This window comes from Cibotium barometz, chromosome 9 (genome assembly GCF_041138505.1).
Source record: "Cibotium barometz isolate CiBa-2024 chromosome 9, ASM4113850v1, whole genome shotgun sequence".
Classification (NCBI taxonomy): Eukaryota; Viridiplantae; Streptophyta; class Polypodiopsida; order Cyatheales; family Cibotiaceae; genus Cibotium; species Cibotium barometz.
Genome location: NC_141054.1, coordinates 56,070,917 through 56,086,147, shown reverse-complemented (window position 1 = coordinate 56,086,147; position 15,231 = coordinate 56,070,917). Strand labels below are relative to the sequence as shown.

Genomic DNA, 15,231 nt, shown 5'->3' with positions numbered 1-15,231 from the left:
ATTGGTAGTACAGACCTCCTGATTTCAGAGAAGGATTTTTTCCATTTGGATAAACACGTGTTTTTTTCCTACATAACGACTAAGCCCTTCCTCTTCCAAAGGAAAGCCAATAATTTTAAACTTGTGTTATGTTCTCTTTCATTCCACAAGCCACAACAAGAAGCATTGCAAGCTCACTTGGATGCTCTTTTTTGTCACCTTGCTATTTTAGTAAATAATTGTTCAACAATTATCATTGAATTCATCAAGTGGAGTGGGCAAACCTGATGTTAAAATATTGTGAGACTAGTAGAAGTCAAAATGAGAGGTTTTAAAGAACAAACTTTTTTTAGTACATAGAATAGAGGTTAAAAGAGTGACCATAGTAAAAGACTACTTGTTGCTAAGATGTCATTGTTGCACCATCATTAAAAACTAGGGTGGAAATGAATAAAGCAAATTGAAACCATGTTGTGATGTTGAGACTTCAAAATTTGAATACAAAAAGACCAGAGGAGGGGCATGGAAACTATAAGGTATACCAATAGATCGATCGTGGAAGACATCCACCATATGTGTGCAAACATTCCCTTTTGAAATTCTTCATTATTTTAACAAGGAAAAAATGGAGGGTTGCTAAGGGGGGCACTATGCGAAAAAGAATCGGGGTTTACTATTTTTGCAACTCTTTTTTTTGTTGAGGATTTGAAAATCTCAAAATTTTGGGAAGTTTTAGTTATGAATACCTTCAAATTAATAATACTTACCTCCTCTTTTTAAAAGTTATAAATATATAAATACCTTCGAATTGGTAATACCTACCTCCTTCTTTTAGAGAAGAGTTTTCTCCATTTGGATAAACATGTGTTTTTTTCCTGCACAATGACTAAGCCCTTCCTTTTCCAAAGGCAAGCTAATAATTTTAAACTTGTGTTATGTTCTCTTTCATTCCACGAGCCACAACAAGAAGCATTGCAAGCTCACTTGGATGCTCTTTTTTGTCACCTTGCTATTTTAGTGAATAATTGTTCAACTATTCTTAAGGTGCAAAATCTCAAAAGAGAGAGGCTTTAGATATTCATATAGAAAAAGGAATAAAAAACATCACGAACACAAAACCCTCTAAATTGACAATGGAATAAAAAAACATCATGAACTTAAAACCCCATAAGTTGACAATCATGCCAAGGCCTTTATCTATGTAGGATGGAGTTGGCAAACCCAATTGTAGAAAGAAAACAATGAGATTTTTTGGGATGTTTTTTTTCCAGAAACAGCTGTTAAATAAGGTAACCATAGGAAAGGACTACTTATTGAGATGCCATTGGTGCATGATCATTAAAAGTAGGGAGCAAAAGAATAAATAATAAAGAACATTGAAACCATGTTGCCACGTTGAGACTTCAAAAATATTGTTAGACTAATAACCACAAAAGGGGCATGGGAAGAGCCATTAAATTCACCATGGGGGGAGACAACCACTATATGTGTGTGCCCTTTTGGCAATGTCTTGATTTTTTCAACAAGGAGCCACTAAAAGAGGCAGTGTTTGAAAAAGAACTAGGGTTTTTTTATTTTTGCAAGAGTAGTTTGCAACTTCTAAATTTGAAATGTTCCTTTCAAAATTTAAAAAATTTGGGAGGTCTTTCTCATAAATACCTTCAAAATAGTAATACTTTTGTCTTATTTTGTTTTAGTTATAAACACCTTCGAATTAGTTATAAACACCTTCGAATTAGTAATAAATACCTCCTATTTTATGGAACGATTTTCACCATTTGGATAAAATTATTTTTTATTTTCACACATTGTCTAGTCCTTCCTTTTCCAATGGTAGGCCAATGAAACATACATTAGGCGAAATATAGCACACACTTCATGAAAAATACATTAGGCGAAATATGGACTCTCATTTTTTCCCTTAAGGATTTCCACACCTCCTCTCTCTAGAAAAATGGGCTCATGGGGGTGAATTTTTTGTAAATCAAATCAAAAGTTGGTGGAGATTGCACATTTGGAATCTACTCATCAAGACCTTTCCAATAATATGTTACATGCCAATGCACCAATTTGGGGACTTCTTGAGTAATCAAAATCCCCTATCATGCTATATAGCATTGGAAAGGTCTCAATTTTGAGTAGATTCCAAATGTGCAATCTCTACCCCTATAATTGACAATTATACCAAGGCCCCTTTTCCACGCAAGGTGGGCAAACCATTGTTGAAAAATTGTGAGAGAAAAAAAATTGTGAGGTTGGTAGAATCTAGAAAGGAAAAATATTCATTTTCCATAAAATAGTTACTGAAAGGGAAGTCATAGTAAATGATTACTTGCTAAGAAGCATCATCATTAAAAGTACGATGGAAATGAATAAAGTAAATTGAGACCACATTGCTATGTTGAGACTTCAAAATTTGAGATCGCATGTTAGTGTAGTGATAAGGTAATCACTCGAGAATCCCAATCCCTAGGCAAGTGATGGCATGCGTGTGTGCGTTGTTCTTTCAATTTCCAGCCAGTTTAAAAATTTGCTTGCAAAATCTATGGGACTAACAACCACAAAAGGAGCATATGAATTGAAAGGTGGGTTGCAAGTCTAGACGGGTTCAAGTGCCTCCCTGAGGTTGTGGGATCGAATATCCTTGGACGACACCATGAGGCACGTAGTAATAGGTAGTGTGGTGTTTCATTTCAAAAAAGAAAAAAGAAAAAAGAAAAAAGAAAGAAGGTGGGTTGCAAGTTGATGAATTTATCGTACCTTTAAAATTTGAAAGGCCACCAAGTGGGGTAACTTGACTTTCAGAATTTAGAAGTTTTGGGAGAAACACCTTTTTTTTTGGGATCAATATTATATATATCGGTGTATATTCACCCTTTTGTTGATGGCGTATTAATTAATGCCCGCTATGCGCGGGCATTAATTAACACCCTATCAACCTTACCCCTCACCATTCTCTCGCCACCTCCCTCAATTGACACCAACCTCCTCACCGTCCTCTCGCTCACCTCCCTCAATGCATCAAACATACGAGAGATGCCTAAGGTTCTACCTTTCGCCACCACCCCCTAGCCTGCGCCTCGCTCTGCAGCCTCCTCCTTGTGAGAGCCCCCCACCTGACTTGCACTGTCCTCTCCCTCCCCTCTGCTCTCAGCAACCTTCTCTCACCATCCTCATCATCACCCTCAACACCCCCTCACCCTCACACTCTGAATCATAGGGATGACAACCAAGAAGCGCTGCTGTGCGATCTGATGCAAGTGCAAAGAGAGGCAAAGGGAGTGCAAAAGGGTTGGATTTGGCTACGCTGGCAAGAGAGAGGGGAACTTGCTACTGCGATGCCTTTAAAAGTCGACAGAGAGCATGGCGAACTCCCACATGTCAAAAACTTCCAAATAAAGGAGATACAATAAGATTTTTTTAAAAAGCATTTCCCTAAGTGATTTTCCTTGGGCTGTGGTAGATATTTCTAAGGTCCCACAGGCAAATTAATTAATGCCTCTCAAAAAAAGATTTTGGGTGCATATTAACTGAAACTGTTCAATAATAGTAAATACTTATATTGTAGCCCTGACTTGGAGAAACACCTTCTTATAAATACTTTCAAATTAGTAAAATCTAGAAGAGTTTTCACAAGCCCTTCCAGTTGCATGCAAACTTATATACTTATATTGTAGCCCTGACTTGGAGAAACACCTTCTTATAAATACTTTCAAATTAGTAAAATCTTATAAAAAGATTTTGGGTGCATATTAACTGAAACTGTTCAATAATAGTAAATACTTACATTGTAGCCCTGACTTGGAGAAACACCTTCTTATAAATACTTTCAAATTAGTAAAATCTTGGGAGAGGGGTTTTCAGAACCTTCCAAGTTGGGATGCTCCTTTTTGTCGCCTTGCGTTTTCATAAAATAAATGATTGTTCGCCTAATTATATAATTAAGGTGCAAAAGGGACTAGGCTTCGTTGCTTATGAGATATATATACACATATATACGTATAAGCTGATGCGTGTTGACGTTTTGTAGGGCTAAGGAAGCTTGTGAGCCATCCTGCAGCTACTTCCTGGGTTTGGCAGGTTAGTGAGAACATCATCGTACAAGCTAGAACAAAATTAGTATGATTACTTTACTAAACTAGAACATACACATGTCTAAAGAAGAGCTGACTGTGTAGCAGTGCATCATCTTTAAGCACATGGTTTGATGGTCTTGTTGAAGTGATTAATATTAATAAAGTGTGATCTAAATCCTCAAGTTCAGTGTAAGCACTGCTTTGGTCGTCCAGGCATGTGACCAAGAGGATGAGAGGGTTTTCATGCTCATTGTGCAAAGTTGATGTCAAGGGCACGAGCATCATGAATGCAGAATAACATGCTCATCATAAGGGCATCAGAAGGGCTAAGAGAGGAGGAGGGTTTAGGACCGAATCCATGCTAGATGGGGCCGTCTACCTTCTGCTAGACGGGGCCGTCTACCTTCTGAGCCAGCATAGATGGCAAGAAAGAAGCTCAAGTTTGAGAGCATGGGGGGAGTTTTTTTGGGAAGTGGCCACATTCAGGCAGCCTTGGCAGATTTGATGTTGCGAGGTAGAGGGGCACCATTGGCCTATTTAAAGGCCATATATGGCACAGCAAGTATGTAGGTTTGGCCTGGCCCAATCGACCTTGGCATGATCATGTGACTTTTGATTCTCATTTATTTCTTAAAACATGGTGCTTACAGCTCTCTTCTCTGTCTTAATCATGTTTGTTGAGCATCTTGTTCTTAATCAGACTTATTGCCGTGGATTAGTATAGCAAAGGCTTCCGCGCATGCAACATTGTTCTTGCATGAAGAGTTCCTAAGCAGTATTTAGGACTGAAAGAAGACACAGAGTTCCTAAGCAGTATTTAGGACTGAAAGAAGACACAGAGCTGTCGCACATGTAACATTGGTATCAGAGCTTCAGGCTGATTTTGAGGGAGTGTTGCTGCCCATGTCCCACGCACCCTTACTGCATCATGTATGGATGAAACCATCATGCCTGTCTTGATCTTCTGGTGGTGTGGTAACCATGCAACATTGTATCTGCTGTATTAGGCTCAACTATGCTAAGTGCCGTTGTTGTCCCAGAAGAAGTGCACAGGTCCAAGGATAGAAACTTAGCATGTGTCAAGACTCCCCAGAAGTTGGTTGGTGTCAAGCAAACCCAAGGGGAGGGTTTCATGAGAGTTGGTAGCCAGTTGGGGCTGCCCAAGAAGCTCTTATGGATCACTCCAAGGGATGAAGTACATCCAAGGGCTGGAGCCAAGGATGTTGGGATTAGTTTTTCAAGAAGAAGGATTCATGTTGGTGTTTAGGCACAAGGCAAGCAGGCAAGGGGAATAGATCATTTGCCTCAATCGCCGGCAAGGCGGCTATTTGCCTCAAACACCGCCGGCGAGGCAAACGCAAAGTGGAATAGATGCACAGATCTCTACATCAAATTTGGAGTGGATTTAGAGACCTAAGGCAAGGTTTTCAATGAAAAGGTTGCCAGGAAGGAAAGCATGACAGGTATGGGAGACCATATGTGGAGACATGCGATGATGACAACGATCCAAGATCAAAGGTTGGAATCCCGTCATCAAGTTTAGTAGAAGGGGATGTCATGTGTGTGCACATGGACATGTTAATCCCAAGCTAATTCTTGATTGGGCAACATATAAATTGTCACATGCACTCTGCACTGTAGTGCATGGTGACAAGATGGCTCATCATCAGTGTTACGCAGGTCACTCCTCAATCTTAGAGTGTCAGTCAGTCAGTCAAGTCCCTTAACCCACTTCGAGAGAATCATTCATGCATGTACAGTCAATAGAAGCCTTAAAATTTGCATCAGATCACGGTCTACACTTGCATAGCATTCATCCCATATGCATATAGACCATTGCAGAAACCTTAGAATATTATTTAGCATTATTCAACATTTTTACCATATTTATTAGCATTATTTTAGTATTTTTATCATATTATTTCAACATTTTTATCATGAGCAAGTCGTGTAGCATTTAATGCTACAGTCGGCCAGCTCTGTAGCCAGCCGACCGTCAGCCCATGATCATATAAATACCATCGTATGCATCTCATCTTGCATCTCATCATTCAAGCAAAAGTGATTTATCCCTCAGCCTCTGGGAGCATCATCGCTTGGAGCATAGAAGCATACCACAACATAAAACGCATTACCACAATCAGCCAAGGAAGGAAAGCGCATTAGTCCCTTGCGTTTCTCAACCTACAACAGATTTCAACATTCATTCACTTCATGGTTTGCTCTAGCCATCAGGGTGAAGGTAAACGTAGCATATACATTCATTCATATTGCATATTCACAGCCTCGAATAGTCCCAAAACAGCCTATCTCTTAGCCATAGTTTGCAGCCTTCCTATAGTCCCTTGGAAGAGTGCATTGGCCTCGAGATTGGACATCATTGGTGCTTCTATAGCTGTGTACAGTTCAGCCCAACTCTTCGTCTTCCGAAGGTCTTGTGTTTGGCTTATCTACAGTCCCAAGTCAGTCATACAGTCATTCTCTTCAAAGTAATAAAAGCAAATACTTCTAGCAATAGGAGGGGGCCCTTCAGTGGGTAATTAGGGACCCAATAAGGGTGTGAGACTTTGTATGATGACAGGATTCTACATCTACGTATAATTCTGCTGCTTGTTACATTGGTATCAGATTCAGCTTGTCCACACACACCGCATCCTAGCATGAGTATCCTTGGATGGTCATACTTCGCTCCGGCACAACCAGCGACTTCAGTAAAATGTCTACAGAGAGGAGTACACATCAGTAGGAAGACGTCTCCAAGGAGACCATGCTCTTTCACCAACAACAGATACCATAGCTCTACTCTGAGCACAAAACCAGTTTCTCATGGAGTGTCTCCAACTCTTGGAGGCAATCGTAGCAAAATCCACTCCACTAGTTGTTAGCACATTCATTCCCAGTTTTTGCTCCTATTTGGTGTCCCTTTTGGTCCCTTTTCATGGCCCTTGATTGTGGGTTGACCACCCCTTGTTTGTATATTTTTTTGGGATTTTTCCCATGTCGGGTGCATTTTTCCCAGTCGGCCAGCTTCACCTTGTCCAGTCGGCAAGGTGGTCTTGTCTAGTTGGCGAGCCTCTCTTACCTATAAATAGGTGGGTTGGTCTCTCACTTTTCATATAGTCTAGTCTTTTCTTTTGCTCCCTCACTTATGAGACTTATCCTGTCTCTTGTTTGGGACTGTATCATTTCAGTATATTTAGCATAGTTGCTCCATCTCTCTCTCTCTCTCTCTCTCTCTCTCTCTCTCTCTCTCTCTCTCTCTCTCTCTTGCACTCTCTGCTCAGCACACTAGTGCTTGTTTGCTTCCGCTCTGTGCACTCATTCATGGTATCATCGCTCCCGGTTCAACGTTGTCTTTGCTGCCCCAGATTTTGCTCTATCTACAGTCCCTTCACCTCTGCGTTTTTCTCAGATTTGTAGCTCTCTGGTTGCTGCGTTTTCTGGATAGTTGTTGCTGATCCCTTTCCCTTCACTTGGGCTTCATCACTTTCAGCCTGAAGGTACTTTTTTCATCAGCGTTTTTTCTCTACTAGGAGTGTGGAACTAGTCGGCCTGTATTTTCAAAAATGCAGCCCCTTTTTTGGCTGCATTTTTCTCTCCAGTGGACATTCCCTATTGCAGAGGGAGTCTTGTGGTGATTCTGGCTTTGGTGGCAACCTTGGTACTTGTGGTGGACACTCCTTCCGATATTGTGTATTTATTTCTGAGATTGAGCCCAGGCTCTTGTGATAGCTGCCCCGACTACACTTTATATGTTCTCTAAGTCTGCAAAGTTGGATGGCTCCAACTACACTTTGTGGAAGGTGAAGGTGATATGAGCCTTGCGTGGCGTGGATCTCTAGGATTAGCTTGTTACACTTGCCAATGCCACCCCTCCCACTTGCTTCCGGTGGTGTGACTCAGCCACAAATTGATATTTGGCAGGCAAATGATCGTTGTGTTTTCTCCTTTCTGATGTTGAATTGTCAGGATTCTGTTCTCTCTCATGTGCGTACGGCAGACGATGCACATGAAGTTTGGAAGGCATTTGCAAACCTTTACGAGATTAAGTCTCTGGGACGGGTTTTGGCTTTGGAAAAGCATCTTATGAACTCGTTAGTTTCTGCCTTTCCATCTTTATCTCCTTTCATCTCTAAGATGAAAGATCTCTGGGACGAGCTTGTTGTTTGTGGCAAGGATATCTCTACAGAGGATATGGTTATTCGACTTCTCTCCAAGCTTCCAGAGAGGTTTGATGCTTATTTTCAGTCTCTTGTTTCTTCTCCAAATCTCCTGTTCCAATTACTTTTGGGAGGAAGTTCTCCCCTCCATTATGCAAATTGAGTCTCGATTTGAGGAGCGGATTGGCACCTTTGGTGGTTCTGCTAGAGCATTGGCTGCACGAGATAAAGGGAAGAATCAACAGAAGAAAGGGAAAGGGGTTCTGACAAGAACTCCAAGGATAAAGACAAAGACAAAAGCAGATCTTCTAAAAACAAGGACATTGAATGTCATTATTGTGGCAAGAAGGGTCATAAATCACCCCAATGTCACAAGAAGAAGTGGGATGAAGAAGCAAAGAACTCTTCCTCTACAGCGGCGACTCAGACCAAGAAGGATGATGGCATTCTTCTATTAGTAGGTACTCGTCGTGTACTTGCTCTTGTGACTTCTCAGTCGTGGTCATGGATTGTGGATAGCTGTAACATGCGGAAGCTTTGGGGGAGATCGGTAACTTCAATGCTCAGAAATCAGCACACTTGTCGCGACGAAATTAATGCACAAAACTGAATGTAGATGTGGAGAAAAATAGAGAGAGAGAGAGGGAGAAGAGGACACAGTATTGGGTCTAGAATACCCTCTATAGGGCCCCCACCACGAATGGTGTATTTGCTTTTATTAGAATGATGCAAAACTGAAAATAGAAGACTGATTGAATCTGTTTTGACTGAGATAGATCTTTGCCCTTGACCTTCAAACCTTCACCCTTGTGTTAGCTTCTCCCTTGGCTGTCCTGGCCCTTGAGTAGCTGCAGCAGCTTGTGAACTATGAGATATCTAGGACTGAATTATGCCATGGGTATTTATACCCCTACTGGAGGCTGGTCGGCTGGTTTTAATCCAGGCGGCTGACCAATAAAAGCCCCATGACTGCATAATAAAGCATTTAATGCTGAAAACCATGCGCATTCAGATCTGGCTGGCTGGCCAGCATGCGCATCTGACCTTGGCTGCTGGGCAGCCTGTGTGGGCTGCCCCACACCTGGCTGACAGGCCTTTAAGGGCTGGATGCCTGTCGGCTGCTTGTCCAGAGGCCCTAGGGCTGGCCTACAGCCCTTCCAGCCCATCCCATGGCTGGTGGGCACAGCCAAGGCCCTCCTGGCCCTTCGGGGGTGGTTCTATACCTCCCCCATGCCTAGATAACTGTTCTTGGTGGGCTGGCCCCATTCCTACATGCAAATCCTACCTATCTACATAGTGGTTTGGCATCCGGTGTCATACCAGATACACAAAACCACTGACATCATTCCAGAGGGAGACTCACAGCGCGGACTGGCACTGCATCATGTGCAGGACAATGCACACTTGACCTTGGATGGCTGGAGTGGAACCCTGGCTGACTCGTCCCGGACTGGGCTGACATGGGACCAGTTTTCCACCCTAGGTCTTGCACCTTCTGTACAGATATGTCTACGTGGTATCCAAGTGCGGGATGCACGTGACATCCCCTTCTACTTAACTTGATGGGAGCTGCATAGCCTCCAAATAATCCGTCAATAACCTCGGATAGTCCTCGAAAAACTCTTTGTCAAGCCATATTGCTTCGTGGGTCCCTCGGTCCTGAAACTTTGTGAGGAACTGTCTTTGTCTTCGGCTTGAGCCATGCTTGAAGCGGTGCAAAAGGATCTGTTCTGGAGCCATAACTTCAGCTTCATCAATGATATTTGGTTCCGTCTCGTCTTTAACTTCTGAAGGGATCGGACCTGCATATGTGTAACACGCGGAAGCTTTGAGAGTCTTCTTTCAGCCCTAAACACCATCTAGAACATGTTGATGCAAAAACGTAGATAGAAGGGGGAGAGAGAGAGAGAGAGAGAGAGAGAGAGAGAGAGAGAGAGAGAGAGAGAGAGAGAGAGCTGGAATTCCAGTATATTCATATGGTACAAAAAGGTACCCCTGATCTACAGCCATAGGCTACCTTCATAAAAGGTGGAAAACACCCAAAAAACTCCTAGTCTAGACCCACACCCAAAGGGGGAGTGAATGATCTATCCTTGAGTACTATTGCCTATTTATAGGCCTCTTGAACAATGGAAGAGCTGGCCGACTGCTGGTCGGCCAGCCGACTGGCAGTTTTCTCCATAAAACGCATCCATGACCTGTACCATGCAGCTGACAGCTTCTTGCAGCCGACAGGTCCTTCAAAGTTTTCCAAGTCTTGTTCCAAGTCCAACCCTGGCCACTACTGCACCTCATGCTCCGAAATTCTGGTTTCTAGTCATCTTTTCTGGCTGCTCCTTCTGGATTAGCTTTTGGATATGTCCATGGGCAAACTTGCACATGACATCCCCCTCTACTAAACTTGATGACGGGATTCCAACCTGTTCTTGGATGACTGTCATCATCCCATTCTATTCCCGAAGTCCCTGTGTCATCCATCCATCTCTGGCAACCCTTTTTCTTCGAAAACCCGGCCCGGTCTCCAAAACCACTCTAACTCATATAGAAGGGAGAGAGAGAGAGAGAGAGAGAGAGAGAGAGAGAGAGAGAGAGAGAGAGCTGGAATTTCAGTATATTCATATGGTACAAAAAGATACCCCTAATCTATAGCCATAGGTTGCCTTCATAAAAGGTGGAAAACACCCAAAAAACTCTTAGTCTAGACCCACACCCAAAGGGGGAGTGAATGATCTATCCTTGAGTACTACTGCCTATTTATAGGCCTCTTGAACAATGGAAGAGCTGACCGACTGCTGGTCGGCCAGCCGACTGGTAGTTTTCTCCATAAAACGCATCCATGACCTGTACCATGCAGCTGACAGCTTCTTGCAGCTGACAGCCGACAGGTCCTTCAAAGTCTTCCAAGTCTTGTTCCAAGTCCAACCCTAGCAACTATTGCACCTCATGCTCCTAAATTCTAGTTTCTAGTCATCTTTTTTGGCTGCTCCTTCTGGATTAGCTTCTGGATATGTCCATGGGCAAACTTGCACATGACAATATGGTTTTAACCAACTGCCGTGTAACACATCGTGCATAGTCCAACCCTGAGGTAGCTTCAACTTCATTGAAACCTCGTTAATCTTTCTGTGGATAGGAAAAGGTTTGAAGCTCCTGAATGACAACTTTGGGCATCACTTGCCCACCTGTTTCAACCTTTGCTTCATAATCTGAATATACACCCAATCACCTTTCGAAAACCTCATATCCCTTCGGTCTTTGTTGGCCTGTGGAGTATAGGCCTCCTACGCTTTAGCCACCCTGTCTTTTACTGACTCCAAAATCTCCTGGTAAGACTCCATCAATCTGTTCCCTTCAGGTACTGAAGACGAGGTTCTGGTCAATAGCGACTGGAATGGTCTTCCAAACGCTGCCTCATATGGAGTCCTGCCAATAGCTGAAGAAAAAGAATCATTTAAAATAGCTTGAGCTAAAGGCAAATATAATCCCCACTTACGTTGCTGATCGTTGGACATAACACTTTAGCACATCAAAGGTCAATTGGTTGTAGATTTCTGTTGGGCCGTCTGTCTGTGGGTGAAATGCATTGGAGAAATTTCACAATGCCTTCCAAAAATGATTGGTAAACTTGGCATCTCGATCTGACACTATGGTCCTAGGGATCCCACCAATCGGGTACCAATGCCGAATGAACAAATGGGCAACATCTTCGGCGGTCACATTGGCCCTGCATGGAATAAGCATAACAAATTTGCTAAATCTATCAACTATAGTCAAGCACTGAGTATCACGCTTACCCGGACTGGGAGGCAAATTCATGACAAAATTCGTCGATATATCTTGGAAAGGTCCCTTACGAATTGGCAAGGGTTGTAACAACCCTATCTTCTTCCCACAAGGAGCTTTCACCTTTTGACAAATATCATAGTGTTGTATATATAAAAACACATCTCGCATCATCTTTGGCCAATAATATTGTTGTTCCAACTTTTCCAAAGTCGAATTCATGCCCCTATGACCACCAGTAATGGCGTCATGGGCGTCATGGAGAAGAGTTGCCCTGAACGACTTCATGACACACAGTCGGCCTTTGTAAAAAAGCCAACCATCGCGTATCAAAAGGTGGAATGGTCCTGTGGCATCCAATGCCTGTTCCTAGTGTGTACCGAATTCCTCGAAAATCTGCATACGTGTGCTTCATGTCGTCTAGTCCCGTACCAACAAGGTCGAGTCTAGTGGTCTGAATCAAAGTTACTTGTCCCTGCCTGCTCAAAGCATCAGCCACTGGATTGGCCTTTCCTGGAAGGTACTTAATCATACCACCAAATTGTTGGAATATTTGGCTCCAACGGTGCTGTTGGTCACTCCACTGTGCACTTGGCATTGTCTGAATCCAGCGTAATGTCTGATGGTTAGTGCGAACCTCAAAGTCACGGCCATAAAGAAAATGTTTCCAATGTTTCAAGGCCTGTATAACTGCGAGGAGTTCTTGATCGTAAACTGAGTTATTCTTTTCTGTGGGCAGTAACTTACGAGACATGTAAGCATAGTCACGTAACGGGAACGAAAACATTAGAGGAATGGAGATGGGGAAATGAATTTTTAGGGGTGGAAACGGTCGTTTCTTGTGGCAATCTCACTTGGGAAACGAGAAACGGCCATGGAAATGGATGGGGTCTTGAAATGGAGAAACGCGTTTCTAGGGATTGAAACTGTCGTTTCCTGTGACTATGCATGTAAGCTACTAGATGACCATTCTGTTGTAAGACACCTCCAATTGCGATGCTACTCGCATCGGTGATCACCTGGAATGGCTCGTCCCACGAGGCAAGTGATAGACAAGGCGTCTCTGACAAAGCTGCCTTGAGGTTTTTGAATGCCTCCAACGCTCGTGGAGTCATTCGAATCCGTTGCCTTCTTGTCTTGACACCCTTTAGCAGATCGGTGAGATCCGCCGAGAGGTCAGAAAACTTGTCTATGTGGGTGGAGTATGCCTGGCATATACCCACAAAGGATCTGATGTCATAAGTAGTCTGAGGTAATTCCCAATTGACAATCTTGGCCACCTTAGCCGGATCAAGTCGAATGCCTTCTGCACTAATTATATATCCAAGGTAATGAACCTCGAACAAATAAAATTCCGACTTCTTCTCATTGACATAGAGCTCGTTGCTTTCCAGCAACTTCAGGACTTTCTCCACATCAATGTCATGCTGCTCAACCATAGCTGAAAAAACTAGTATGTCGGCCAGAAATATAAACACACACTTTCCAATCAATTCCTGGAACACCCGCATCATCATGCGGTTGAATGTGGCTATGGCATTTGTCAAGCCAAAAGGCATGACCACAAATTCATAGTGGGCCCGTTCTGTACGGAAGGTTGTCTTGGGGATGTCCCCCTCAACGAACCTCACCTGGTGGTACCCACTCTTCAAATTGAATTTTGAGAACACCTTAGTCCCATTCAACCTCTCGAGAATATAATCTATTAGAGGCATTGAGAATCTACTCTTGATAGTCAGCTTATTGAGTGCATGATAATTGACACACAAACGAGAAGACCCATCTTTTTTTTTGACAAACAGGATCGGTGCTGCAAATGGCGACACGCTGGGACAAATGAAGCTAGATTGCAACAATTCTTGGAGTTGGCGGTCCAACTCTGATTCCATTGCCTTGGAAAGGCGATATGGAAATTTGCTCGGGGGTTCCAAGTCTGGGAGGAGATCGATCTCGTGGTCCTCCGGTCTGGACGAGGGGAGCTGGGGAGGGAGATTGTCCCGAAGAAAAAGCTTCTGGAACTTTTCATGGAGAGCCAAATACTTCTCGGAAGCACTGGCCACCGTCTGGGCAGTCTCGATGTAGATCATTGCACAATGTGCGCCTTTCCTGATTGCTCGTTTAGCTTGCCAATGGCTTATGAGCGGAGAGTTTGGAATTCCTAGTTCACACTGAATGGTCACTGGGGCGTTTGACACATTCCGACTAATGTGGAAAGTGTGCTTGTCCCTCTTGACATCAGGAAGGAACTTGTGAAATCACTGAATGCCCAATATTATGTCTGCTCCTACAAGAGGGGCAACCATAAAATCACGCACAAACTCTATGCCCCGAATAACTAACTTAGCACCTAGAGCTTCATACTTGACGCTCGTTGTTATGCCTGTGCTAAAATCCTCAACTTGCTTGTCCACTGAAGTCAGGACGAAACGGGCACGCCGAGCGGCCTGTTCCGTGACCACATCCTCCGTGCTACCGCCGTCAAACAAGACGACTCTCTGGCCACCTATGTAGCCAAAGGTCTTGAGCAATTCGTTGCGCTCATACTCCTGGTCATGGGTGTCCTTTTGCTTATCTTCAGGCTCTCGGCTAATGATTGCTCCAACTGAAGCATTGGGATTTGAAGAACTAGGGGCAGCCACTCGGGTCTGTGTGGGAGCTGGGCTCACCACGGAAGCTGTGGAGGTTGAGGCGGCGATCTTTAGAGCGGTAGTCTTCTTAGGACACTCCTGAGAAGTGTGTCCTTTTGTATGACAAAAGAAACACCTACCCTCCTCCTTGTATTGTTAGCAATCTCCTCAACACTCAACTTGCCACCAGTCTTGTCTACCTCCGCTTTCTGGTCTGGAGTAAGCTTGTGCGCATTGGTTCAGTTCTTGGAGCCAGAGGCTCCTGTGCTCTGTCCTGGGGAAGATCCCGTCTGGTTCTGGCCTTTCCCCCTCAAGGTGGTAACCTTGGAAGTATCCGGCTGGGAAGTCTTGGGCTTGCTACCATTGTGCTTCATTTCAGCACTCTGCGCAAGCGAGAGTGCGTCTTCGAAGGTGGCATAAGCGGCCATACCTAATCTGGTGCGGGCATGAGCCCACTGGGTCCACCAAGGAATGGCCTCACCTTCCAAGTACCAACTGGCTAAGATCACCCTGTCAGTATCATTCTTTCTAACTCCGGCAAAGTAAGCTTCAAATTGATGCAACCATGAATAAAGAGTTGTGGGGTCGAGTTTACCATTATACTTA

General features: G+C 43.6%; 1 protein-coding gene across 2 annotated transcripts in view; it reads left to right on the top strand.

Annotated features, from left to right (window-relative positions):
- The first annotated feature begins 3,891 nt into the window (after positions 1-3,891).
- The window catches only part of LOC147635730 (peroxisomal fatty acid beta-oxidation multifunctional protein MFP2-like), a 192,019-nt gene continuing 180,679 nt past the window's right edge, over positions 3,892-15,231 (top strand). The window contains exons 1-2 of one of the 2 annotated variants that reach the window (XM_086803129.1): positions 3,892-3,925; positions 4,010-4,059. The gene's annotated coding sequence lies outside the window, so the exon portion shown is untranslated. The other variant, XM_086803128.1, reaches the window with a different exon arrangement.